Below are 27,440 nucleotides of genomic sequence, written 5' to 3'. Positions count from 1 at the left end.
ACATGGAACACTTAATCCATTAATACATTAACCAACAGTTTTGTATACCTTAGAAATGTGTGTGCAAGAGTGTTTGATCTATCAGAGAAAGTATTCAGGTAGTACAGTACATACCAGTTAATAAACACCCAGCTAATGGGAACATTTGGTTAAAGGGTATATTTGTTCAACCAGTATTTAACTCCTACGGAGCTATGAGCTATAATGCAGTGAATTATTGAGAATTCAGATTAGAAAATTTATGCTGTTGCAGTACACCTACTAATCACAGATAGTAGTTCAAAGTAGTCCAAAGTGTTAAGTAAACAACTGTAAAAGCTACATCTGGCAGTAATGAAAACAAAACAGATTTTACCATTGGGTACTGTTGGCACAATGGTAGTGTCCCTATGTCTAAGCCAGAAGGCCTGAATTCAAGTTTCACCTGCTCCAGAGGGGAGGGTCTTGTCTGAAGAGATTGGTTACAAATACCCTCAATTATGAGGTACCTGCTTAAGTGTAAGGAGATGTGATAATGTGATACATTGTTGAAATTTTACAAAATGTATCAAGACCATTCAGAAGGCAAATGCAACGTACTATGGCAAATAAGATGACCTGAAATGTAAGGCGACCCGATTTCCTAGGAACAAAAGTCAGCATTTTGCAAATACTCAGCATACAAATCAATCCTTGCTTTCAGCCGCATCATGCTGCATTCACATTAGCTTTCAGATTTAAGTTTTCACCTCAACTGCATGACTTGCCTACCTTATAAGTGGTAGGAGGAGATTAGGCAGGCAATATGGGCTGTGTTGCAAAGATTCATGTAGGTTCAAGACTGCCTATTCTTTGCGCAGATTACTTTTCAGAATTTTGATTGCTGACATACATCTTTTTGTTCTCTTTTCTAATTGTCTTACAAGTATTTGTACAAAAATTTTATTTTTGAAGGGTTTTTTTGAGGCTTCCAATATCTATTTATAAAATGACATCAACAATAGCATTTTAAGTGGTATTGTTCAATGAAGTATACAACAGAGTTTCTGTTAGTGCAGGGGAGGCAGAGCAAAAAATCAAAACACTAAGGGCAAATTTGAGTTTCAGGACTGTTTGTGCATGTTAAAATAATAATGCACTGAACTTCTGCCTCATCCACAAAATTGGCAGTTAGCGTTTGTTGCCCATCCCTAAATTTATTCAGTCCCATTTATCCAAGGCACTGAAAGCAACGAACAAGGAACTCATCAAACATCTGCAGGGACCATGGGAAACCCACATCTCCTATTTTTCTACAGCACAATGAGGAGGCTTGCATGCTGAAGATGAAATTATCAAAACTTGGAGATAATGAACTCGGAAATATAAAAACAAGACAGTATTTCAAGAACTTCGTTTTAGCAGAGAGATGAGCTAAAGATGCAAAACTTGATAGGCTGGGGAATTTGACTTTTGTGGCCTTCGGCTAAAAATTATGCCTCAAGGACACTCTAAAGACTTTAAACTCTATTTCTTTTATCATCCTTTTATACTGGACATTATCATTTTTCATGTGTACACATATGCTTGTGGACTGCTGAAGGCTTATTGCTTGACAGTGTCTTTATTCTTAATCCATGGAGACAGGATATGAGAAAATTGCACTTTTACTCAAGAAAACCTAGTAAGCGGCTTCTTACTGCTACAGTAAGAGTTAACTAGTTACATGTTAATTGGACAGAAGTCTAGCCTTGTGCTAAGAAGAACATAAATCATTGTTGCGTCCAACTGGGGTTGTTATAAAGAGAAGAGCAGATTCCCCCCATTTCATCTTGAAGCAATTATGACACTTCCCCTTCAGTTATTCTCTGTACTTCTCTCCTCTTTCTTACACACTTTCAAGAAGTGCTCTTTGTCTTCACTCTTTATCTACAATTCTGCAGGGAAAAATCCGGATAGTTCTCCAATTGGAATTAAAATCTCAAAGGTGCACACCAATAGCATGGGTTAAATTCCTGTACCAGCTGAGGTCACCAAGGATGTCCCCCTTGACCTTGCCCCTTGTCTGATGCATGGTGACACTCCAGTTAAACTCACCAGTGGCCGTATCTGTCTAATGAGAGAGCAGCTTGTGGTCCTCTGTCACCATGGCAACTTTATCTTTTGTATAATTAAGAATTGTAGTAAAATTTGAATGTTCCAATTTCTTGTTAAAAAAAAAACGATCCTTTAACAGAACAACAAATAAATATGGAACCTAAAAAGGCATAATTTATGGGAAATTAAAGGGTAGATTACTTTATACATTATTTTTAAGAGAATCACTGGTTTATGATCAAATGAGTCTAGTCTAATCACTTTTTTTATTACTCATAAATCATGTAACTGATGGTGGTATACCCAGGTTCTAAACTGCATTGTATGTATTTCTTCATGAAAATCATGTACTTGTGCAGCTATACACCCAGCTTTAACCTCTCAATTAAATAGTTTCCTATTTCTAAAAGAAAAAGAAAAAGTAGTTAAGACACAGAAGAGACTTCAGGGTTACCACTGAGTGTACAGGAGAAGTGGCTAATGGAAACGTACATTTTGATAATGTTAGGATGATGGTTCAAGGGTCGAGATGCACGGGGTAAACAATAGATAGGGGCTATATAAAAGGACAATGGAGCATGGAATCTTGGAGCTTTGGAATAGTTTGGCCTTGCATTATGGCAGGTAACCCCAGGATGAGAGATACTAACAGTGAAATGTTGGAAAAGTGGTGCTGTTTTTCAGTAGTGATAGGTGGGTGGACTTGGATGGTAGAAGCACTGAAGCATGTGGAATGATTGCTGTGAACAAAACCAGTGACTAGGGAAAAAAATGATTCAAAAACTGTAGGAAAGCGATGTAAGAAAGATGGAAGGTGACAACCAAACATGGCAGCAATGTCTTTAAGTACCCTTAACGTATATAAATCCTAAAGTGGTAAAAAGTGATTCCTGGGGCAAGCAGTCTCCATTTCCAACTTTTTTGCCCTGAATCTTTCAGTAACTCTTTCTCACATTTTCTGTTGAGCCAATCCACTCTTCACTAATCTCTCTCACCATCTCTCTCTGTTCAACATACAACTGGAAGATATTGAGAGAGCAGCAGAGGCCAGAAAAATAAATTGAAATGATTGATGCATCCATGATACCCTGTGGAACTGGAGATGGGAACTGGGATATTGAAAGGCAATTCAATTGTATTGGAAAATATGAAGGCACTGTGATGGATGACACAGTCAATTCTATTAAAGACCTAAAAGACCAAGGAGGGGTAAGGCATTCATGTTACAATTATAAAAGGATATTATTTGAGAGTTGGATTTTGACATTGTGGTTCAAATAGAAACATGATGGCATGATTAAAATATGAAAGAGAGAGAGGAGTGTATAGATTTAGAAGGATGCAAGAGCATACATCACAGAGAAAGGTCAAAGATATTCAAACAGCTACCAAGACAGCATGAACAGAGGGATGAGAGTGGAATTTGACAAAAGGACGACTTGAGCAAAATAACCATTCACAATATAACTAACATGGGGGCAAAGAAAGTTGAAGTGGTCCATAATTTAATGGGATTGAGCAATGTCTCATGGGCATGATTGCTCAGTGAGGGCATGAAAGAAGAGAAAAATAGTTTCTGGTGTCGGTCAGTGGAGAAGATGATTTGGTGGGTGAACCAACTGAATCATTCAGTATGAACAAGGACATTAAATGAGAATTGTTTCAGGAAATAGATGATAAACAGAATACATACTAAATGCAAATACGCATTTATTAAAATCAATTTTGTTCAGGATGTTTGCAAAATCAATGTCTGCAGAGCCAGAGACCACCTTATTGGGTCCTAAGCTAAATGGTTTTGGCTTTGAAGGTTCAACTCATTGCTTAATCTTTGCTCTCAGCCCTAGCAATGATTTTCTTGCTTTATTAAACACTCACTTATATGTTTCTTTGGGATAACTGAAAAATGCATTATGGTAAAACAAGTAGGTATCTGACAGATTTAAGAGCTAAAAAAAATGTTTCCTTGTCAAATCAAATGCAGTGCTGAAAAATGTGTTGCTGGAAAAGCGCAGCAGGTCAGGCAGCATCCAAGCAGGAGAATCGATGTTTCGGGCATAAACCCTTCGTCGATTCTCCTGCTCCTTGGATGCTGCCTGACCTGCTGCGCTTTTCCAGCAACACATTTTTCAACTCTGATCTCCAGCATCTGCAGTCCTCACTTTCTCCTAAATGAAAGGCAGTGCAATACAACCTGATTATTTGAATCTAACCAATTTGCTTTAATTTTAAGAAAATACTCACTGTATGTAAAGTTTCTTCCAGCAATGCTATATTCACTTTAACACTATTCCACCTTAAATTCAACTTGGATTTCACATAATCTGCAAAAGAATTGGGAACCATTTTAAAATATATTTAACTGTTCCCATTTTAACTTACATGATATACATAATATACATAGCTTATTCCATTTACCTGCATTTAATGTTCAGCTGCAAAGATCGAAGAAATGCATCTTAATTATCAGTAGGTCAAACTACTGGATAAATGTGAGAGCATCGTTATCATACCAATTGCAGAGACTCAAGGAACCCACCACAACCTTCATGGATAACTAATGATAAGCAATAAACATCAGCTTTTCAAATAATGTGCACATCCTGTAAATTAACAGAGCAAGTTGATAATTTTATTGATGTTACCTAGATAACTTTGCAATTGAATTGATCAGTGTTGACATTTGTTACAATGTCAGTTCTATTTTAATTCATGTAATCTATATGGCCAAGATGCATACAGTTACAATTGTCATGCATGAAAACCAACACACTTGCAATCTGTGAGTTGACCTCAACCTAATTAATCAGTTTGAATGCAGCCTTTGTGATGCTTTGGAAAATGGTGTTTTGACAACACCATAATTGCGAACATTGAACGAAGAGAAGTAAATCTGTACCCTTAAAGAAGAAAGGATACAAAACTTAGTATCATAACAAATTAATAAAACAAGTTAGAAGAACTTATAATTATAAGTGTATACGGTAATGCTGAGGAGGTGCCGGTGTTGGACTGGTGGACAAAGTTAAAAATCACATAAGACCAGGTTATAGTCCAACAGTCCTGACATCAGGTGTCTAGCTACCTGACGAAGGAGCAGCACTCCGAAAGCTAGTACTTCCAAATAAACCTGTTGGACTATAAGCTTGTGTTGTGTGATTTTTAATGTATAATTACATCAGGCCATCCTAAAACTCTTCTGAAATCACTGAAGTACTTAATTCGCTGCAAGTATTTTAAGTGCAGCAGTCAGAAATAAATGTTCAACTTCAGATCATAAACATCAGTTTATATGCACACACGTAAAAATATTAGGGTCTATTATAAAGAATATAAAGCAGAACATTTAGAAGTACATAAAATAATCATAAGACTCAGCATGACTTCACAGAGAGGAAACAATACCTGATAAATTTATTAACATTCTTTTAGGAGGTAACAAGCAAAATAAATAGAGGGCAGCAGCAGACATAATATATTTAGAATTTCAGAAGGAGACTGAGAAGGTACTTAATAAGATAGGTGCCCATGGTGTTGTAGGTAGTATATTAGTATGAACAGTGCATTTGCTAACTATTAGAAAACAGACAGTTGGGAAAGCAAGGCATTTTCAGATGGCAATCTGCAACTACAGGGATCAGAATTATTTACTGTATATATAAATTATTTAGCTGAAGAAAGTGAATGTACTATAGTCAAGCTTGCAAATGACACAAAAGTAGATGGGAGGGTGGGTTGTCAGGATGACAGACTCTGCAGAGGAATATGGACAAGTTAAGTGATTGGGGATAATCTTGGCAGATGTAATGTAACGTGAGGAAACGTGATGTTATGCAATTTGACAGGAAGAGGAGAGGCAGAGTATTTTTTAAATGGAAGACGACTGCAGAATGCTAAAGCACAGAGGGGTTTGGGTGTGCTCATACATAAATCCCAAAAGGCTAATGTCCAAGTTCAGCAGGTAATAAGAGAAGCAAATGGAATGTTGGCCTTTATTTCAAAAGGAAATAGAATAGAAGTAGGGAAATGTTAGCAAACATATACAAGGGCTCCATCTTCTACACTCCCAATAACTTAAGAAATAGGAGTAGAACATTCATACCCTCAAAGTTTCCCTGCTATTTTATAAGACCAAAGCTGATTTGTCCCATGTCTCAACTGCTCTTTTGTGCCAGTTCCTCACAGCCCTCAACACTTCAATATTTCAGAAACCTAACCACATCTTCTTAGTACTTCCAATGGTCTACTCATCACAACTAAACTAGGTAATTCTAGACACTCACTATCTTCTGGGAAAATAAATTCCTTCATATCTCAGTTTTAAATGATTGTCCCCTTGATCTGTAACCATGTTTCCTAGAGTCAGAGGAGAGTCATCTGGCATAGAAACAGGCCGTTCAGTCCATCAAGTCCATGCTGACCAACTAACACCAAACTACACTAATCCCATTTATCTGTACAGAGTCAATAGCCTGGCATTTTAAGTACTCATTCAGATGCTTCTTAAATGTTGCGAGAGTATCTGCCGCTACCATTTCCTCATTTGAGATTCCTACACTCATGGAAACATCTTCCCAACACACACCCTATCAAGCCCCCACCAGAACCTTAAATATTTCAATAAGATCACCCTTCATTCTTCTAAAATCTGTTAAAAAGTTTTACCCGGTTAGCTATTCTTGATAAGCCAACCTTTTCATTCCAAGTATCAGCTTAGTGAATCTCTTCTGAACTGCCCCTAGTACCAATACATCCTTTCATAACTTCAAAGATCGTCAGACAGCATGTGCCAAACCCACAACCCACTTCCATTAGTTGGACCAGGGCAGCAGATTTGTGGGAACACCACCACCTTCAAGTTTCCCTCCTAGTCACTCACCATCCTGACTTGGAAATATATTGCCATTCCTTCACTGTCACTGGATCAAATTCCTGGAATTCCCTCCCTAATTTAATTCTGTGTCAACCTTCGGCAGGTGGACTGCAGCGGTTCAAGGTGGCAATTCACCACCACCTTCTCAAAAGGAAACTAAGGACAGGCAATAAATGCTGGCCAGGCAGCAATGCCCATGTCCAACAAGATGAATAAATAAACACAGGGACTTTGTTTATGAATCCACCCTCGAAGATTCTGAAGTAGGGAATGCCACCTCACCAATACCCTATACAGTTGTAATGAGACTTTCCCATTTTTAAACTCCAACTCCCAAGTAACAGGCCAAAATTCCATTTGTGCTTTTTATTTATTTGCTGCACCTGCATGCTACTATTTGCACTTGATGCACAAGAACACCAAGGTCCTTCTGCACTATACGTTTTTTTGTTTTTCCTCCCTTATACTTGATTACATTACAATTTAAAATAAAGAACTCTGGATGGAGATCTGAAACAAAAACAGAAATTGCTGGCAAAATTCAAAAGGTCTGGCAGCATGTGTGTGTGGAGAAAACAGAGCTAATGTTTTGAATTTGTTGACTCTTCATCAGAATTCAGATAATAGGCAGGCAGAGTTTCTGAAGATGATTCACTAGACTTGAAACATTAACTCTGCTTTCTCCTGTTATGGATTAGGCCAGACCACTCTAAACATCCTTAAGCAGGCAGCCAGACCATTACTTCGCAATTTGTTTCGCTAAATATATAGTGAAAATTACCCCGGATTAAGTTAGCGAGGTTGACTATTAGGTTTAAAACAAACAAAAAAATGTATTCACAAAATTACACAATGAAACACGAAGAACAAAATAAAGAACCCATACAAGACTCAGTCTATCCAAACTAGACTTAAGTATGCTGTTCCAAATATATACAACAGTCCCAATAAGCAAATCCCCTTTAAAACACAGTACAAAAAAGGGTCTGATGCTTACAGGTTGAAGTTAGAAGGGCAGAAGAGAGAGTTTCCACACAGTGCACTGTTGAACTCCCAACCAGTTCTGGACAGAACTAAACTGCTCAGCTTCCGAGCTGACCACTCCCCTTTCACTTCAAAAACATGACCACTTTGACCTGAAGTCTCCTTTATTTACATGTAAACAAAAAGTCTCTCAAAATCCTCTTCATCTCTGTACCAAACCAGTTTGATCAGAACCCATCCTGGTTTATTACCCCTCCAAAAAAAAAATCAAGGACAGAGTATCCTCAAGGAACAGCTTTTGGAAGAAAAAGGACTAGCTTTGTGACACTTCCCACAGATGTTGCTAACCTGCTGAGTTTTGTCAGCAATTTCTATTGCTGTTTTATTACATTTAACTCCATCTGCAAAAGTATTTGTCCACTTAAACAACCTATAACCCCTTACAGATCCTTTGTGCCCCCAGCACAATATGCCCTCTCACCTAATTCACATCATCAGTTTATTTAGATAAATTATACTCTGCTCCCTCCTCCAAGGTCATTAATATTGATGATAAATAGTTGTGGCCCGAGCTTTGATCTAATACAGCACGGAAATAGATCCCTCGGTACTACTTGTCCATGCAGACCAAGTTTCTCTAACTAAATTTGTTCTGTTTGTCTATATTGGGCCCAAAGCTTTCTAAACTTTTCCTGTTCATGTACCTGTCCAAATGTCTTTTTAATGTTGTAACAATACCTGCATCTACCACTTCCTTTGGCAGTTCTAACCATGTACGAACTTAATGCTCTACTAGTTAAACATTTGCAACCTGAAAAATATCTGGTAATCCTGATTCTGTTTTGTGTGTTAACTAATCCCCAATCTATGCTAACACATTACCCACAATGCCACAAACTTGCACCTTGTGCAATAACTTAATGTGGCACCTGATCAAATAACTTCTGAAAAGTCAAATACACTGCACATACCAGTTTCCCTTTACCAACCGTTATATCCTAACCAATTTATCAAACAATGATTTCCCTTTTGCAAAACCATGCTGACTCTGCTTGATTGTGCAAAGGTTCTCTATACGTTCTGCTATTTCTTCCTTAATAATAGATTAGCATTTTCTAACATGTAGAAATCTATTGAACTCAGACCTGAACACTGTCAATGGCTGAGCCTCCACAGACTTCTAAGGCAGAGATTCTATAGGATTCGCCACATGCTGAGTGAAGAACAATGCAGAATGTATAGTAAATTAAAATAATCCCCAAAAGGTTGACTGCTATCGAGTCTAAGATGCAAGGCACAATACAAGCAATGAATAATGACAGCCAAAAAAAAGTCATAACTCATGCAACTGCAGACTACATCATCTTTTAAAGGTTTTCACATTTTATTTGGTTTTCACATTTTGAATTTTTAACATCTTATGACTCAGTTTAAAATCCAAAAACACACTGGTTACAGTATTGACCTGGTAGTTTGGGATGCATGCTCAAATCCCACCATGTCAGCTGTGAAACCAAATTCAATAATCTTACTGGATTGTTATAAAAACCAGTCTGGTTTACCAGCATCATTCAAGAGAGCATGCTGTAACCAAGACCAGCTGAGCACACATAGGACATATTCCATTGATAGGCAATGCTGACAGATAGCTGGTGGCATACAGATCCCAGCTGCAAGACAGTGCTGTAGTGATGTTGTTGTTGGACTAGCAATCTAGAACCCAAGCTAACGTTCTGGGAACGTGTTCAAATCCCACCATGGCAGATATTTATATTTTACCTCAATCCCACGATGACCTATATTATTTTTCTACTCTGTAACAACAACACTTAAAATATCTATCCTCGGTAAACTGTACCTAAGATGGCGCCGAAATGCAACATTACACACTTTTCACTGTACTCATTGAGTGCATGTGACAATAAAGGTTATTCTATTCCAATGGATAGAAATGCAAATATGCGAATGATGCAAAAATGTAAACATCTGATTGTTGGGAATAGTTAAGTATTTAGGGACAGTGTAAATACTTGGTGATAGGGGTGTGGGAGTAGTGTAGTAAAAAACAACTCAGCAGAAAATTCTGTGAAGTTATCAGAAACAATGTAGAACAATTTACTCCATGAAATCATTCAAGGACCTCTTCCTTCCTTGGATATAACGTATACAGTGCAATAAACATTATCCACAACAATCTCGGTAAAAGCAATCGCCACGTAATTCTAGATAAAGTACAGACGTGTATCCACGATAAATCATACTAACTGTGTCATATGACACCACTGCACTAACTAGACCAACCATGGGACAAATCTACCAGGTGAAAACCAAACATCCATGGGTCACAAATAATACACAGCGCAAAACCGGTCACATCAGGAAATGTAACAATCCTCACTTCATTCTCAGTTATTAATCTGAGAATAATCCTTCTTCAATGGGGATGTAGGAGCACATACCAGATCAGGAATAAGCATATCTAAATGAAGCACCACAGTATTGCAGGTTACTGATTGGGTAGGAATCAGCAGCAGCTGTCGTAAAATAAAATCAAATAAGCCAATAGTGACAGTTGTCAAGAACATTGCACAGATCTAAAGCAAGTTACTTTTCTTATACGTAAGACATTGGTAAAATCCATCTTCCAGGCTATTCAATCCCAAGGTGGCTATTGCCACTGACATGAGAGACCACAGGAAAGATAATTCAGGGCACCACGAAATTAAAAGATGAGGAGTATTGAAAATACAAATAGTTGAGGTAAGCCAGAATTGAGGAATCATTTTAGTATTTTTGTTTCATTCATTGAATGTGTGTTGGTGGTAAGGTCAACATTGATTACCCATCTGCAATTATCCTGAAGGTGTTGTTGATGAGACAGCTTTTTGAACTGGTGCTGTCCATATGGTATAGAATCCCCACAGTGTGGAAACAGGCCATCAGGCCCAACAGGTCACTGACCCTTCGAAGAGTATCCCACCCAGACACATTCCCCTACCCTATCAGTCGATATTTCCCCTGACTAATGCACCTAACCTACACAACCCTGAACACCATGGGCAATTTCTCATGGTCAATTCACCTAACCAGCACATCTTTGGACTGTGGGAGGAAACCGGAGCACCCAGAGGAAACCCACGCAAACATGGGGAGAATGTGCAAACTCCACACAGACAGTCACCTGAGGCTGGAATCGAACCCGGGTCTCTGGCGCAGTGAGGCAGCACTGTGCCACCTCTATAGGTGCAGCCTCAGTACTGGCAGTGGGAGTTGCAGATTTTTACTCAGTGACAATGAATGGTGGGTTAAGGACATGGGAGGTGATCAGACCTTAAAACTATTTAACTTGAAGGCTGCAAGGTCCCAAGCAGATCTGTCCACAAAAATGACTGAGCATCCTGGTGATGTGGGTGGACCATTTAAGAGGGAAATGAAGAAATATTTCTTCACCCAAACAGTGGTGGGCTTGTGGAATTTATTGCCAAAACATTGCATGTAATCAAGGGGCAGCTAGATATTGGACTTGGGGCGAAAGAGACCAAAGATTATGGGGAGAAAATACAATTAGGCTACTGAGTTGAACTATCAGCCATAATTGTGATGAATGGCAGAGCAGACTCATAGGAATAAATAGCCTCTTGCTGCTCCTCTCTTCTATGTAATACTTGGGCCAAGCAACATCCTTATAAATGTGTGCTTCCTCTCCATTGAAATCACATCCTTCCTATAATGTGGTATCAGAACTGAACACTACACTCGAGCTGTGGTCTGACAAATATTTTATACAGTTCCAGCATAACCTTCCTGCTCTTAAGTTCTATGCCTTGGCTAATAAAGGTAAGTATCCCATAAGCCTCCTTAATCATTTTATCTATCTATTCTGACTTAAATTTTGTTAAACTCTCCTGGGTTAGTTGTTAAATTGCCATGAATGAAGTTGGCAGGATTTCAGAGGTTTAATCTGATCCATTAGTTATGATATTGTTGTGTTCTTCTGTTGTTCAGTATTTAGATAATCCTGTATTGTCACTTCACCAGATTGACTTCTCAATTTCCTCTACACCTGGTACTACATGGGCAAGCTAATCTACACTCTTCATGGAATTGGTGTTGACCTCTTGACTTATTGATCATTGTGGAATGAGGGATATTCTGCTTCATGATGTTGTATATTGTGGTTGAATATATGGGTGCTCCTGGTAGTCCACAGCATCTTGTGGATGTCAAGTTTTGAGCTGCTGAATTGTTTATATATCTTTTCCAATTGTGACGACATTAAGAAGGATTTGTTCTGTCCTGTTTCTTTTGGAGAGGTGTTGACAACCTGCTACATGGAAAGCAGGGTAAATAGCTTTGACCGTTTTTTTTTTAAAAATAGACAAATGAAGCATGAGTGGGTGGGGTTAGGCTCTCACAGACCTAGGCTTTTAGTTTTGCTTTCAGCTGTTTAAGTTGGGATATTTGGAGTTGAAGCTGCTATATATAGGCTGTTCCCTGTTGCTGCAAAAAGCTTGAGCTGTGTCTCTGCTGCTAGATTCATTCTGCCAGTGCTCCTGTTCTTGTACTGAAGGAGATAGCAAGTGAGGGAAATTGGTTTTGTTGAATGTGCCTTTGCCAAAGGGATGCTTATGGGGTACTGCTACATTGGAATAGTTGATGAGTACTGGTTAAATAATATACTATTTTGTTAAGTATTTCAAGAGTTGAATTTGTGTCAACTTTGCTTTGTTTATGTTTTAACCGTGGTGTGAGAATAAAGTGTGTTTTGCTTTAAAGCCTAGTGGCTAGACTAATTGAATCACATCTGGAACACCGCCTTATATTTCACGTTAAATAAGTGAAAGCTAGGGTCTAGGCTATCTCCCTGATATATTTTAAAGGGGCTAGGGATTTAGTCTGGTCCATAACACAATCAACATAGCATCGGTATTGCATGACATGAAGGACTGTGTTCTCTGTGTGTAGATAGGATTTTGTCTGCCCAAGGATTATGCAACAGCTCCAAATTGTTCATTACAGATTCACATGTGACATATAGAACTGATGTGGAGGTGCTGGTGTTGTACTGAAGTGGACAAGGTCAGAAGTCACACAGCATCAGGTTACAATCCAACAGGTTTATTTGAAATCACAAGTTATCAGAGTGCTGCTCCTTTGTCAGATGAAATGAAGAAAAGCATATAGGTTTGGAATTTATTGGCAGAGAGATGAAAAGATCATACAAATGGTGTGAGTGGAGTGTCAAACAATATGTCTCTGCAGGTGATCCAAAGCATCTGACAGTGTGACTAAAATGTTAACAGCTAAATCGCCAATCAGAAACCGACAGCCAAGTTCCTTACCCATGAAGATGGCCTCAATTGTGGTCTTTGATTCATGTCGTGCTAAAGTAATCCCACCATACTGTTCTGCAAGATCTTCCTTACTGTCCTGTTTTAACAACATCACCTTGATAATTTGTTATGATCTCTCTACTTTAATTAATTTATACAGTTTTGGATTAATTGTTACTTTGATTATACCCTCGGCATGTGACTCTTATACCTATCATGTTATTCCAGCCATTAGGTTTGTCTCCAGCACCACCTTATTGTTTTTCTGTAATTATCGCTCTGCCCCAACTAAATTGGATTATAGATCATCCCTTTCACTTACTATTCAGCTGTTGACATTCCACTCACACTATTTGCATAATCTTTTGATCTCTCGGTCTACAAATTCTGAGCCTACATACTTCACTTCACCTGATGAAGGAGCAGTGCTTTGATAGCTTGTGATTTCAAATAAACCTGCTGGACTATAACCTGGTGCTGTGTGACTTCTGAACATTTAATTGAGGATAGGATTAGCTAGGTTTATCCCTCTTGTGGAATGGATAACCAACACCCTTGAAGAAAACAGTATCAACGAGCTTAATCAACAACTTAAGAGATATTTCTGGAGAAAGAAAGAATTTGAGCAGAATACATGGCTTAGAAAGTAAACATTTTGGTTTATCTGCTTTATCTCTTGCATACCTAAAAGTTCTTACATTTAGATGATCCCTGTAATGTTACGATGAACGACTGAGGATCATGGATTTTCATTAGAGTTCATTTAGAGTTTATAAGACTGAGGGGAGATCTAATAGAAACTTACAACATAATGCACAGCCTAGAAAGGCTGGACGCTGGGAAGTTGTTTCCGTTAGGCGGGGAGACGAGGACCCATGGACACACTCTTAGAGTTAGAGGGGGTCAATTTAGAACAGCCCTTGGAATTCATTGCCATGGAGCGCAGTGAAGGCCAGGGTGTTAAATGTCTTCAAGGCAGAGATTGATAAATTCTTGATCTCACAAGGAATTAAGGGCTATGGGTTGAAATGCCCATCAGCCATGATTAAATGGTGGAGTGGACTCGAGCCAAATGGCTTTACTTCCACTCCTATGTCTTATGGATCTATGAACCATCAAGGCAGCAGCCTGCATTCAGAAGCACTCAGATCTGACATAGGTTAAGGTTTTAAATTCTGCCCTAAGATGTAGGCACACATAATTTTACCTATTTTCTGATGTAGCATGGAGGGATTGGTGAATTGATGGAAGTGATCTGTGCCAGTGATGATGTTAGCTCAGGGTTTTGATTGCTATCTTAAGTGGTTATGAAAAGGTGCTATGCCTGTACCCAAAGAAGAACAATGTATTGGTCAGCATTTATTGCTCAATTTAGATCACTAAAAAGCTTAATTGGTTGTTGATTTTATTGCTTTGTGGGACCATAACATGTGAAAATTGTCATTTTGTACTACAGTGCAACAGTGAGAGCTTCAAAAAGTAACTCAATCACTATAAAGCAATTTAGCACATCTTGAGGTCACAAAAAAATCCCTATATAAATGTAAATTTTTGTTGCTTTGATTCCTCTGCCCTATTATTTTGCTTTGTATTTGGCTTGCTGCCTTGCAGTCTTCAGTAATTACAGGTTTCTGATGAGTTGTTCTTCACTATTCTATGCTCATCTTTCAAGCCCCATTAAATCTGCCAATTTGAAAGAAGACCTGCATGCAGGTGAAGTCTGGATTTCTTGGCTTCCCTACTTGTGATTTGAGCTTTTAACCCATTCAAATAGACATAGTTCTGGAATGGGGCTTGAAGCTAAGGTAACAATTTCTTCACCAATATTCTCTGTCAATGAATATCACAAGAAAAACACATCAACTAACCTTAGGTTAATTAACCTATCTCAGTGCCAAGTTTGCCACTACAAGTCAAAGTGATTCATTGCACACAAAACATTGACACCACGCTTAATGATATCAAGGACAAAGTAAATGCAAATCATCATCACTTTCTAATATGAGGCATTTTTCTTCTTTGGCATGCCATCTCTCTTAAAGCTCAATAAATTAGATCACAGTCTTGAAATGAAAAGCTTTACCACAAAGACACTTGGTCTATTAGCTTCACAAAACTTAGATGCTGTAATAATACATATTTATATATGTATTTAGTAAATGCTTATCTAAGATATCTTGTTTTTCCACTGTTTCTCTGTTCGTCATACTTAAGGTCTTCCTCAGTACTTTCAAATTACATTTTTTTTCCACCTGGCTTTACAGCTCTTACTATATAGGTCTGTTTTGACGGCTGTACAGCTGACCCAGAAAGTCCAGTCTAGTCTCGCCTTCTAACATAGTTATCCAAAGCTACTACTCAAAAGCAATGGATCTAATAATCTCATCTTGTCTTTCATCCTTTCAGAGTCATTCCACTGGTAGGCAGCACTTCACAGCTTGGTGAGATCCAACTGCCCAACACCTGTCACCTCCCCAATTTGGGTAAACCGGGGGAACAGGGAGCACATCAGCAAGAACTTCCATTTTCTGTATTTTATATATTCTTTACTGAAGAATAGAGATTTAGGTACTCAGCCAATACCAGATTTCAAATCTCGATAAATCTTATTTTTCGCATTTTTAAAAAAATTCACTTGTTGGATGTGGCATCACTGATGGGCTGGGCCAATATTTATTGCCTATCCCTAGTTGCCCTTGAGAAGGTGGTAGTAAGTTGCCTTCTTGAACCACTGTAGTCCATCTATGTTGCACACAGAATTTAGCAAATTGTGAGGGATTTTAAGTCTCTACTTCACTTTGTTCGCTACAATAAAACTGGCACCAGTATCTCAAGTTTACTTCTATCCAACTGCATTTGCAATGCTAAATAATTATGCACATGAAGCTCTAAGTTTCTACACGTACTCACTAACATTCTATCAAGTATGTCTTTCCCCAACCTCATTATCCAGTTAAAAAGCAATATACAAATTTTCCAATATTAATTCAAGTCTGTAATCTGACTGTCCATTCTGTTGACTAACCTGCATCATCCCAAATAAAAACCAAAAGAAGTGCAGATGCTGTAAATCAGAACAAAAACAGAAATTGCTGGAAAAGGTCAGCAGGTCTGGCAGCATCTGTGTTCTGTGAACTGAGTTCTGAGGAAGGGTCACTTAACCCAAAACGTTAACTGTGATTTCTCTTCACTGATGCTGCCAGAGTTGCTGAGCTTTTCCAGCAATTTCTGTTTGTGTTTCTATATCCTCCTAAAATCTTCAAGGTTTTCCTTGTCAGCTGGTATGGAGCATGAAAAAGAAAACCAGCAATGAAACATTTCAGCACTGTTTGACAGGAGCAGACTGACATTGGAGAGAAATAATTTGAAACAGTGTGTTCCATTTCTCCTGCACTTTCATATCACATCTTTCCAACCCCCTACTGTTTAAGTTGTAATTCTAAAATGGAATGGTATTGATCTTCCTAACTTTAAATGGCTTAATTTTCATTTCTGGCTTAGTTTAAAATGTCATTATTAAATCGGAGAGATTTCACATTAATCCTTAGAGTTTAATCACAATGTCATGCCCACATCGAACTTTGAAAATTTGATCTGCGATATGATACTTGGTCTGTAAATATAAATGTCTAAGTGCTTAAAGGTTATTTACAAATTAAGGTTAATGCTCAAGGCTAGTTATAGGAATCATATCTATAAAATAATACTGCAATGGCATAACTAACAGCAGGAAATGATCTTTACATGAAGAGGTAGAGTTTGTTTTAAGACAATCTGCTCATTCAGATTACTGACACGTAGTATCTTTTTAATAACCAAACTCCTGTAGGGGCGGAATCTATTCTCAGCAAAGCAAGACTTTGTCTTTAAAAATGGCTGAACTGAACAATTGCGATAGAATGACCTCACAAAGCTCTGCTGTGCACTCCTCCCTCCAAAACAGATAAAAAAAAACTTATTTAAAAAGTGATGAAGTATCAACTAAAACTGTCAGTTTCCAATACTCAAAAATGAACTTTCCAAAACTAAATAGAAGGCTCCCTTTTTTTAAAATTTTACTATGTGACAACACCATTAATTTAGAATCTGGCCTTACATTTATCACATGTTGCACTGTGAAATCATACTTATTGAGGAAGTGACCAAGTAAATTACTAATTGTTCCAAAAATATAAAAGGAAATGCAGCACACAAGCAAAATACAGCGAGTGCTAGAAATAGAGTCATAGAGATGTACAGCATGGAAACAGAAGCTTCGGCCCAATTCATCCACGCTGACCAGATATCCCAAACGCCAGCATTTGGCCCCTATCCCTCTGAACCCTTCCTATTCATATACCATCCACATGCCTTTTAAATGTTGTAATTTACCAGTCTCCACCACTTCCTCTGGCAGCTCATTCCATACACACACCTCAATCTGCATTAATAAGTTGCCCCTTAGGTCCCTATTAAAACTTTTCCCCCTCTCATCCTAAACCTATGCCCTCTAGTTCTGGACTCTTGCACCCCAAGGAAAAGACCTTGACTATTTACCATATCCATACCCCTCATGATTTTATAAACCTCCACAAGGTTATCACTCAGCCTTCAAAACTCCAGGGAAAACAGTCCCAGCCTGTTCAGCCCCTCCTTATAGCTCAAACCCTCCAACCCTGGCAACAATCTTGTAAATCTTTTCTGAACTCATTCAAGTTTCACAGCATCCTTCCTATTGGAGGCAGACCAGAATTGCATGCAATATTCCAAAAGTGGCCTAATCAATGTCTTCTACAGCCGCAACATGACCTCCCAAACCTGATACAAAATCAGTTAAATGCTGATCTGGAGAGCAAAAGAATTAGCATTTCACATCAAGATGATCCTCATCAGAAAGGAAGATAGATAGAATTTCAAGAATTTTGTAAGGCAGTAGAAGGGGTAGTAATAAGATAAAGGAGAGATTAAAAAACAAAAAATTTCAAGATGCATCAACCAAAGAGAATGCAAACAGATACGATAAAAGAAAAATGTTATGCCCAAATTAACCTCAAATAGCTATCTCAATGAAACATGAAAGGAAAATGAAAGATGATGAGAGGTGATTCAGGGGCTGTGGATGGAAGAGTGCCCTCAGAATCCTGAAAGGAGAGGACACATGAAGGTGTATTTGCTGGTTGCATCATGTTGAGTATAGGAAAAATGATGGAGGATGATACATTGAGTGCAAAGGTTGGTGAGGTGGAAGGTGAAGACAAAGGGAAGCTATGATAATTCTGGGGAGGAGGAACGGGCTATGAGCAGACACTTAAAACAGATTAGATGCAATGGAGAGCCCTGTTAACCATGCTGGGTGGTAATTCTGGTTTGCAAAATTACAATCTGTTTTCGTCAAACATACATTGCATCATTAGAATGGGTGTGAAGATGATGAAAAAACTTAGTGAAATGGATTCCTTACAAGAAGCAGGATACGACAAATGTAGTCAAGGTAGATATGGGATGGATTTGTAGTGAATATTTGTTGATAACCTACTCCCAAAATGCTAACACAGAAATCAAGAAAGAGGGAGGAAGAGTTGGAGATAGACCAGGAGGAGTTGAGAGAAGGATGGAAACAAAGTCACTGAAATTTTCCAGTTCTTGGTGAGGCGGCACCAATATAATGGAAAATAGAACAAGAGGGAGGGGCTTGAGCAAGACTGCAACGATGAATGTTCCACATATCCCATAAAAAGACAAGTATTACTAGGATCCATGCAGGCATCAACAGCAGTACCTGCTATTTGTAGAAAGTAAACAGAGTTGACGGGGAATTTATTCAATATATGAACAGTACAGCCAGGCGGAGGATGACAATGGAGGAGAGGGATTGGTTTTACCTGTATTCAAGAAAGAAGCCAAAAGTTTAGACGATGACCTGATTGGGACAACGGTGCGTAGGGATCAGACTTCCAAGGCACATAAAGATTGGTTCTGGTTAGGAAACTGTTGAAAGAGACTTAGGGTATCAAAACAGTAGGGATGTAAGAAGTGGCAATACAGAGGAAGAATGAAGGAAGTGCAGATAGGAAGAAATAGGTTTTGTGGGGTAGGAACAGGTTAAAACAATATAGATAACATAGACTTGTCATTGGATTTTGGAGAAAAAGGTAATTATGGGTTGTTGGATGTTGGGGACTTTGACATTCGAGGGAATTTCTCCAGAAAATGAGCTAAGTGATGATCTTGGACACAATGACTAATATTCTGTTGCTGGTTCATGTTCCAGGCAAAGGCAAGCGGAAGTATCAGAGAGTTGACATTTGGTCACTGCCAAGTTGAGGTCAGTACATCTGACAACTGCCATATTGAAGTTGTCAACAAATTTCTTGATAACATTCGGCTTGAACCTCAAAACGGAGTACAGGAAGTTACTAGGTTAGACTGAGAACAGGGAGTTTCAGATGCCACGCTGGCAGTTCCCAAGCAAAAAATCTCTAGTGGGCAAGAGAGTAGAGGGAGGGGACCAAGTGTTGAAAGAATACTGAAGATAGGTGAAGGGATCCATTAAGGAAGGGAAACACTCCAAGTCAAAGAAGTTAGCACAGAGGCAAAGGCATAGAAGTTGCTGAGCTTGAAATTCAATGAGTTGACATTTTAAGAGCTTTGGTGGGGCGGGGGGGGGGGGGCGGGGGGGGAGCGGTGAGGACAGGACGCGAGGGCGAGATTCAAGGAAAAAGAAATAGTAGTCAGAGAGAATGGAAGGGGATGAATAATCCATCGAAGTGTTAGTACTTATGACTTGAAGCTTGCTACCTTTCCCATCTGAACAAGAAAATGAAATATTGTTTGTTAAAATGACAAAGGATGAAATAAAAATAGGTTTAAGATAGCATGAGTCGATGCGGCTGAATGGAAATCTCAAGTGTGTGCACATGACATTAAGACTGCAACCTAGGATGTGATGAGAACAGTGCTCCATGGAGTTCTAGATGTCTTTGAGATACCATAATTACAGCACAAAGGGATGAATGTAAAGTGGAATCCACCTGGTATCAGGCAATGCTGGCAATGTGGGTGCTGAAGTGGGTTCTTTTATATTTGATCAACATGAAAAGGGAAATAGAAAGCAAAGGAAGTGAACAAGATAGAAGGGACAAAAACAAAATCCTAGAGAGAAGAAGCAGGACTTCTTGGTAGCATTCCTAAAAGACAAGTGATACTGAATTAGAGACAAAAGACCCATGTAATTCACAATGCTAGGGCTTTGAGAGGGGATGCAGCCACAGAAATCCATGTTAGTCATGGCTTAGAGGGCTTTCTGAAGCTATTTCTGAACCACCAAGGTAGGTCATTCAGCAACAATCTGGGTGAGAAAGAGCCTCTGTTGTTCAGCATTCAGAACGTAGGTGGGAATTCATGTAATGACCAAGCTCCTAGGACATAAACAAAGCTGGAAGAGTTGTCTAATTTTGGCCAGAAGGAGGAATCTCCAGGGTAACCCTCACTGTGAAAGCCCATTTTAGGACTAGAAGTTACCTGTTGAAAAAGAGGAACAAAAGAAGATGCAGACAGGAGCCAAGACTTGCTCTGGGTTGGTTGCTGATGAAGGAAATGTCATTCAAGGGGGAGAGTAAAGTATAAAATGGGGAAACCTTTCTACAGTTTACAGCATAAATTCCTACTAAAATAGTGTTGGTGAAAGTTACTTTTAGTTTGTTATTGTAGAAGTCTCAAAACCTGAAATCTTGTTATGTGATCCTTTCAATTAGTCACTGGAAATAACTACTTTCCTAAAAATTATCAGTCTCTTTTGCAATTATAGCAGTTTACTGACCAATTCTAGAATGCTTCTCAAGATTACCTTTGATTTTTAACCAAATGTTATAATTCACTAATTATAAATAATTAGTATTTAACCTTGTTAATTAAGTGGCATGTGGAGGTCAATAAAATCAAGTTATTATTATAATTGCACAGATAAAACATGTCTGCCAAATCTGACAATTCCAGATAACATTCTTATGTAGGAAAAAGGCTACATTTTCAGTCATATAATCAATGCTCCCTACAAGAGTCATAGAGTCATAGATGTACAGCATGGAAACAGACCCTTCGGTCCAACCCGTCCATGCCGACCAGATATAAAACTATTTTGTTGTACACGGTCAGTTTGTTTAATGTTCAGTACTTTTAATTTTTCTATATATGTGGTACTCTATACAGAACAATTCCTGAATGACAGCCTCAGGCTATCATGTAGCCAGACATTTCCATAACTAAGAGAGAAGTCAAACAGACTCAAAGGGCTTAATGGCCTTTTCCTTTTCCCATAAGAATATTTGACAAAATTCTTTTCAGGAGATGTTAAATCAAGTTCCAAACTATCCTGTGATAATAATCGAAAAACAGTAGATGATTTTGGATGATTCTGAAAATACAATTTTACCAGTTTACCTTATTCAAACATGCAAGTTTAAATTTGACTATTCTTTTCAGCATCACCAATGAATGTTTTTTTCTATAAGATTACACTTTCATAACCAGATAAAATTTTTAGAAAATTTTTGCCCTTTGTTCTGAAATTTCTAATTTCTGATAATATTTTATTGGTCTAACTAATGCTTTACAATCTAAACTCCGCATACTAATTCAGATTCAACTACAAAGTGACTTTTATCGCAAAACCAAATATAAGTGAGTGTCTAATTAGATTAATGGAATGGGATGCAGGTTTAATCATGATTTGAAAACAAAGTGTCTGCCGGTATCAGCATAGTACTACAAACAAGAATATTGAATAAACATTGTCAATATAAACAGCAATAATGTATAACATTTGTGAAAACTGAAGCAAGAGATGCCAGCGTCTTTATGCCTGACACAATTATCTATAGGTATTGAAACTAGTGAAATTTAGGTTTAGATGGTTTTGTTTATTCCACATTGGTCTGAACCGTCCCCAATTTGTAGTCAGGTGATCACAAAACCTGCTATAAAAGGACATTTTAATTCCTGCAAGTCTCTCAAAATCAGGTGATGGCAATTGATTTATGATAGTCGTCTTTTACCACTACTATGACAAAAGAATAGATGCAGAAAAGTTATAAATTACAATTACACATCCAAAATCATTGATAATATTCTGCAGAAATGAGGAAAAATACTTTCCCTCAGGATTGTCAGGATCTGAAAGAAAGGGTGGCAGATGTTGATTCCATAATTAATTGCAAAGGCAAGAAAAACACAAAGACTGGAAGCTGAAGAATTTATCAAACTATAGATAAAAAACAGGCATATGGAATAACTGGTTGCAAAGAGTTAGCACAGGTATAATGGGCCAATTGTCTCCTGCTGTTGCAGCACGTTTTTGATGGATCTGTCTCCACATTTACACATTTTTCCACACATCACTGTTATCATATGATCACCATAATCTTGCATTCTCCACAGCTCCCCAGTTTCCTTCAATGCCTGTTTGCCTTTGCTACAAATCTTCTCATTCTTGCTGTGATTGTGACTTTCATCAATATTTCCATGATTCAATCTTTCCCAAACCTGCAAGGAAGTGTTACAGCTTGAAAGATCTAATTCTATAAGATGTAAGAGCTGAAGTAGACCAGTCAGCCCATCATGTCTGTCCTGCTATTCATTAAGTTATGGTTGATCTGATAATCTTCAACTCCACTTTCCTACCTTATCCCCATAACCATTCATTTCCTTACTGATTTAAAAAATTATTTCTCAGCCTTGAGTACACTGGACCACACAGTCTCAGGTCCTCTGTGATAAAGAAGTCCATAGATTCATTAACCCCAAATAGAAGAAATTCCTCTTCTTACTTAAACATGCAACCCCTGGTTCTGAGATTACGGCCTCTGGAGTTTGATTATCCAACACAGGTAAACAACATCTTTATATCTACCCTGTCAAGCCCCCTAAGAATCTGATATGTTTGATAAAGTCTCCTCTCATTCTTCTAAATACCAATGAGTATAATCCCAACCTATTGAACCTCTCATCATAAGACAATACCCCCATACCAGAATCAACTTAGTGAACCTTCTTTTATATGCTACCAATACTACGATATCTTTCCTTAGATAAGGGGACCAAAACTGTTCAAAGTATTCTCAATGTGGTCTGACTTTTAGCAAGATATCCCTATTTTTGTACTCCATCATCTTTGTAATAAAAGGTGAACAGCCTAATCACCTTCCATGTTAGCTGATTTTGTTTATGAGGAGCCCTTGGTCACTCTGTTGTAGCTTTCTGCAATCTTTCCCCATTTTAGTAATGTACATCTCTTCTATTCTTCCTGCCAAAATGCATAACCTCACATTTTCCCACAACATATTACATTTGCCAAGTTTTTACCAACTCATTCAATCTGTTTATATCTCTCTGTAGACTTGTGTCATTTTCACTACTTGCCTTCCAACTATTTTTGTGTCATCCACAAACTTGGTGATAATACACTCAATTGTATCATCCGAGATATTAATATATTCATTCTCAGTCATGCCAACATTTTAAACTGTGTCTCTGTAACAACCACTAGATTATACACATTGCTCTGAGTTTTGTTTTCAATCAATTTGGATAGGAAAAAGGCAAGGGCATTCAAAGGCAAACTATTTTGTTTCTTATATAATATGCATTCATGTACCATTACTTCCTGTAGCAGCAGCCTGCTCATATGCCTTAATAGCATATGTTGTTTTTCTATCACTGTTACTTTATCTTTAACTGATATTTAATTTATATATCACTGATATCACATTTTTGTGTGTTATTCTTATTCCTAGTTTACAATTATTTCTAATCAAATTTGCACCACCAGGTTCTATGAAGATTTCTCCACAATTCCTAAATCATTAATAACAAGAGTTGTCAAGGAAAAAAGTATCATACATTGGTATTAATTCGACTGATAGATGGAGATGATTACATATTAATGTAATTTAAGATAGCTATAATTTGGTATTCAGAAACAATTACAAAGTAAATATTTAAATTCTATTTACAAGTGTGTGCAGATCTGCAATTAACCTTTCTATCAACTGAAACCTGAGTAGTACAACAAAAATCAATATCAATTTATTGTAAGAAAGGTGACTCAGCCAAAAATCATCCAAAGAAATGTACCTGTAAATGGCATTCAAAATAATGTTAAGTGACATGAGATAAATAAGATGCCACCCAACATTATGTGATACTTCCACATCACAAGTGAAATAATCCCTCCTGTTCCTTATAATAATTTCGTCTCATTCAATACTTGACAAATTATAATTGAACTGAGTCTCTTGTTCTGGATTAGTGGTGCTGGAAGAGCACAGCAGTTCAGGCAGCATCCAAGGAGCAGCGAAATCGACGTTTCGGGCAAAAGCCTCTCTTAAGTGTCAGCTTTACATTCTGATGTTAGAAAAGACTCAAAAGCATATCACTGGAAGTAAAATAAAATGCCATTTAATCAGGACAGGCAACTAATCTCCTCCCTAGAAGTCAAAATTCAACAATCTGAATAATTAATAAAATCAACTAAACAATTAAACAACCTTATAAAAAATTGGCCCCCACACAATTTAAACATCCATGTCATAAAATAGAGCGCTCTCTGCAAAAAACTATATGCATTAGATGAAGTCAAACATTCACTGATCACGGAAACAAATTATTATAAGCAACAATAAGTCTACACAATGAGAAAATTGTGTAAAGATCCATGTAAATTTTCTTCAGCATTCCTTTCATCACTGCTATGAAACCTAAATTTCTAATTGTGTTTCATTTGGAGGCAAAGTCAAGTAAAGCTATAAGACAGAATTCTAAACCAGTGAAAACAATACAGTTAATTCAAATATGTAATTATGTATAGTAAACAAAATTGACAGTAATAAAAACAGGATTGAAGAAAGAGAAATAAAAGTTGAAGTTAAAACAATCTGAATAAATAAGACCCCACATCTTAAAAGTGGGTTTTTAGAATCATAAAAGTTGTTTGGCAGTAATCAAGATTTATTACATTGTTATAAATTTATTTATACTCGAATAGGTAAGTCATAACAATTCTGGTGAGTGCAATGTGTTTTCATGGGGTTAGTACTATAACTGTGTCTGCCTTATTTAACACAAAACGATTAAAAAAAATCAAAAATGGAAGGTTGTTCAGCTCCTAGAGTCTGCTCCACCCTTCAATAGGATTATGGCTGATCTGACATTCCTCACGTCCATTTTCTTACCCTTTCCCCATAACCCTCAATTCCCCTACTGATCATTTATCTATCCATCCATCTCAGGTTTAAATATGCACAAGGACTCTGCCCCCACAGATCTCTGAGGCAATGAGTTCCAAAGACACTCAACCCTCAAAGAATAAATTTGTCCTCATCTCCATCTTCAATTGGCACTCCTTTATTCGGAGTCTATGCCCTCTGGTCCTAGACTCTTCCATGAGGGGAAACATCCTCTCAGCATTTACTTTGTAAAGCCCGTTAAGAATTCAGTATGTTTCAATGAGATTAGATCTTATTGTACTAAACTCCAGAGTACAGTCCAAACCCATTTGGTCTTTGGTCATAAAACAATCTCTCCATAGGAGGGATCATCCTAATGAACCTTATCTGAACTGCCTCCAAAGAAATTATATCTTTTCTTAAATGAGGTGACCAAAAATAGAGATGAGTTTGGTAGCACTGCGCCCAGTAAGTATGCCCATATGGTGAGAAGGTATTAATGCATATCCATGTACAAATCTGTTGAGAAGCACTTTTCTTTTCACAGATAGGTGTTAAGATGGTTGATATAGTGGATTGAGGTGTGGGGAGATTAGAGATCAAATTGTAATTTTTGCTGGTAGGGAGAGATGAACACTAGAATAATTATTGGCTTTCTACATAGACTAACCTCTAAATTGTTCTGCAGTTGATATTTGCACAATGAGTCTTTAGCTGAGTGATGCTGTACTTACACATGGAAGTACAGCAGCTGATAGTGGAATATGAGATAATATAGATTTTGGAGGAGCAGAACAGACAGCAGTTGTCCAATTTCTATGTTGAACTATGGAAGTATAAACATAGCTCCATTTTGTAATAATAACCTCACTATTATTCTCACAGAAAAACTGAGGCCATTGTATGATCCATGCAGTACTGTACTTCGCAGCTAAAGGCCTTTTGTACAAATATCAACTCCAGAACAATTTAAAAGTCGGTCTGTGTAGAAATCGAATTATTACTGTGGTGTCCATGTTTCTTCTGTAGGCAAAAATTAAAGTTTGTCTCTGATCTCCCCACACCCCAACCCATGACATCAACCACCCAAATAATTCTACTCCAACCCATGACACCAACCTCTCTAATAACTACCCTATCAGTGAAAAGAAAATTGCCTCCCCAAAAGAATTGTACATGGACTTCCATTATACATCTTCTCATCACATGTCACCATGTGCGTCAGGGCGTAGTATTACCAAAACTTTCTCTGTGCCATTATTTTCTGCATTCTATGTGCCCAACTATAATCTCCCAGTCTTTCTTTCTCAGTGTCATAGGAACATGGTCTACTGTTACAATTCTCCACTAGTACATGTTGTTATCATCCCTGATGTTATTCCTGGATAATTTGGATCAGAGGTGGGAATCAAGCTTGACAGGTCATATTTTGTTATATTTTGGTTTAAACAAGGTGGTCTTTCTCAGAAAAATAAGTGTGCAATTTTGCAGCTTTAATGATTCAACAGATGTTTATAATGCAGATGATATAAAAACAATATGGAATAACCATACTATTTACAGATAATTCAAGTTTAAAAATTTAAAAGCATGGTGATATAGCATCCTATTAATTCAAAAAGTACTTATTTGTAGTACTTACACTAGAGTGAATTCCCTTCTCTATCACATAGAGGGTTTAACTTAGACATGGCTTCAATTCATAGTTTTGGGAATCGGACTGCCTCTTCCTTCAGCCTTTTATACAACTAAAAATGGACTTTCTCAGCATCATGCAATCCTGTCAAGGTTTTAAGCAAACACTTCTGGCCTGGAACTTAAGATATACCATATAAGAAATTCAGTTATTAACAGTTGAAATTACCTCCCAACTCAAAAGCAAGGGTCTTAGACGTTCAGCTTTAGCTAAGGCTTCTGCAAATGGTTACCAAACTGAAATCAAGTATTTAAAAAAAAAATCAGGTTATGGGTTTTCCCCTAATCAAAAGAAAAAAA

At 37.7% G+C, this 27,440-nt stretch overlaps 1 protein-coding gene across 14 annotated transcripts in view; it reads right to left on the bottom strand.

The window, feature by feature from the left end:
* Positions 1–27,440, bottom strand: part of LOC122555094 (zinc finger and BTB domain-containing protein 20-like) — a 367,748-nt gene that overhangs the window by 229,815 nt on the left and 110,493 nt on the right. For 13 of the 14 annotated variants that reach the window (XR_006313161.1, XR_006313164.1, XR_006313159.1 and 10 more), the window contains exon 2: positions 4,300–4,379. The exons of the other annotated variant lie outside the window; for it this stretch is intronic. The gene's annotated coding sequence lies outside the window, so the exon portion shown is untranslated. The remainder of the gene's footprint in view (positions 1–4,299; positions 4,380–27,440) is intronic. 14 annotated transcript variants of the gene reach the window in all.

This window comes from Chiloscyllium plagiosum, chromosome 12 (genome assembly GCF_004010195.1).
Source record: "Chiloscyllium plagiosum isolate BGI_BamShark_2017 chromosome 12, ASM401019v2, whole genome shotgun sequence".
In the NCBI taxonomy this organism is placed as follows: Eukaryota; Metazoa; Chordata; class Chondrichthyes; order Orectolobiformes; family Hemiscylliidae; genus Chiloscyllium; species Chiloscyllium plagiosum.
Note: the sequence above shows the minus strand (reverse complement) of the source record. Positions and strands in the feature narration are given on the sequence as shown.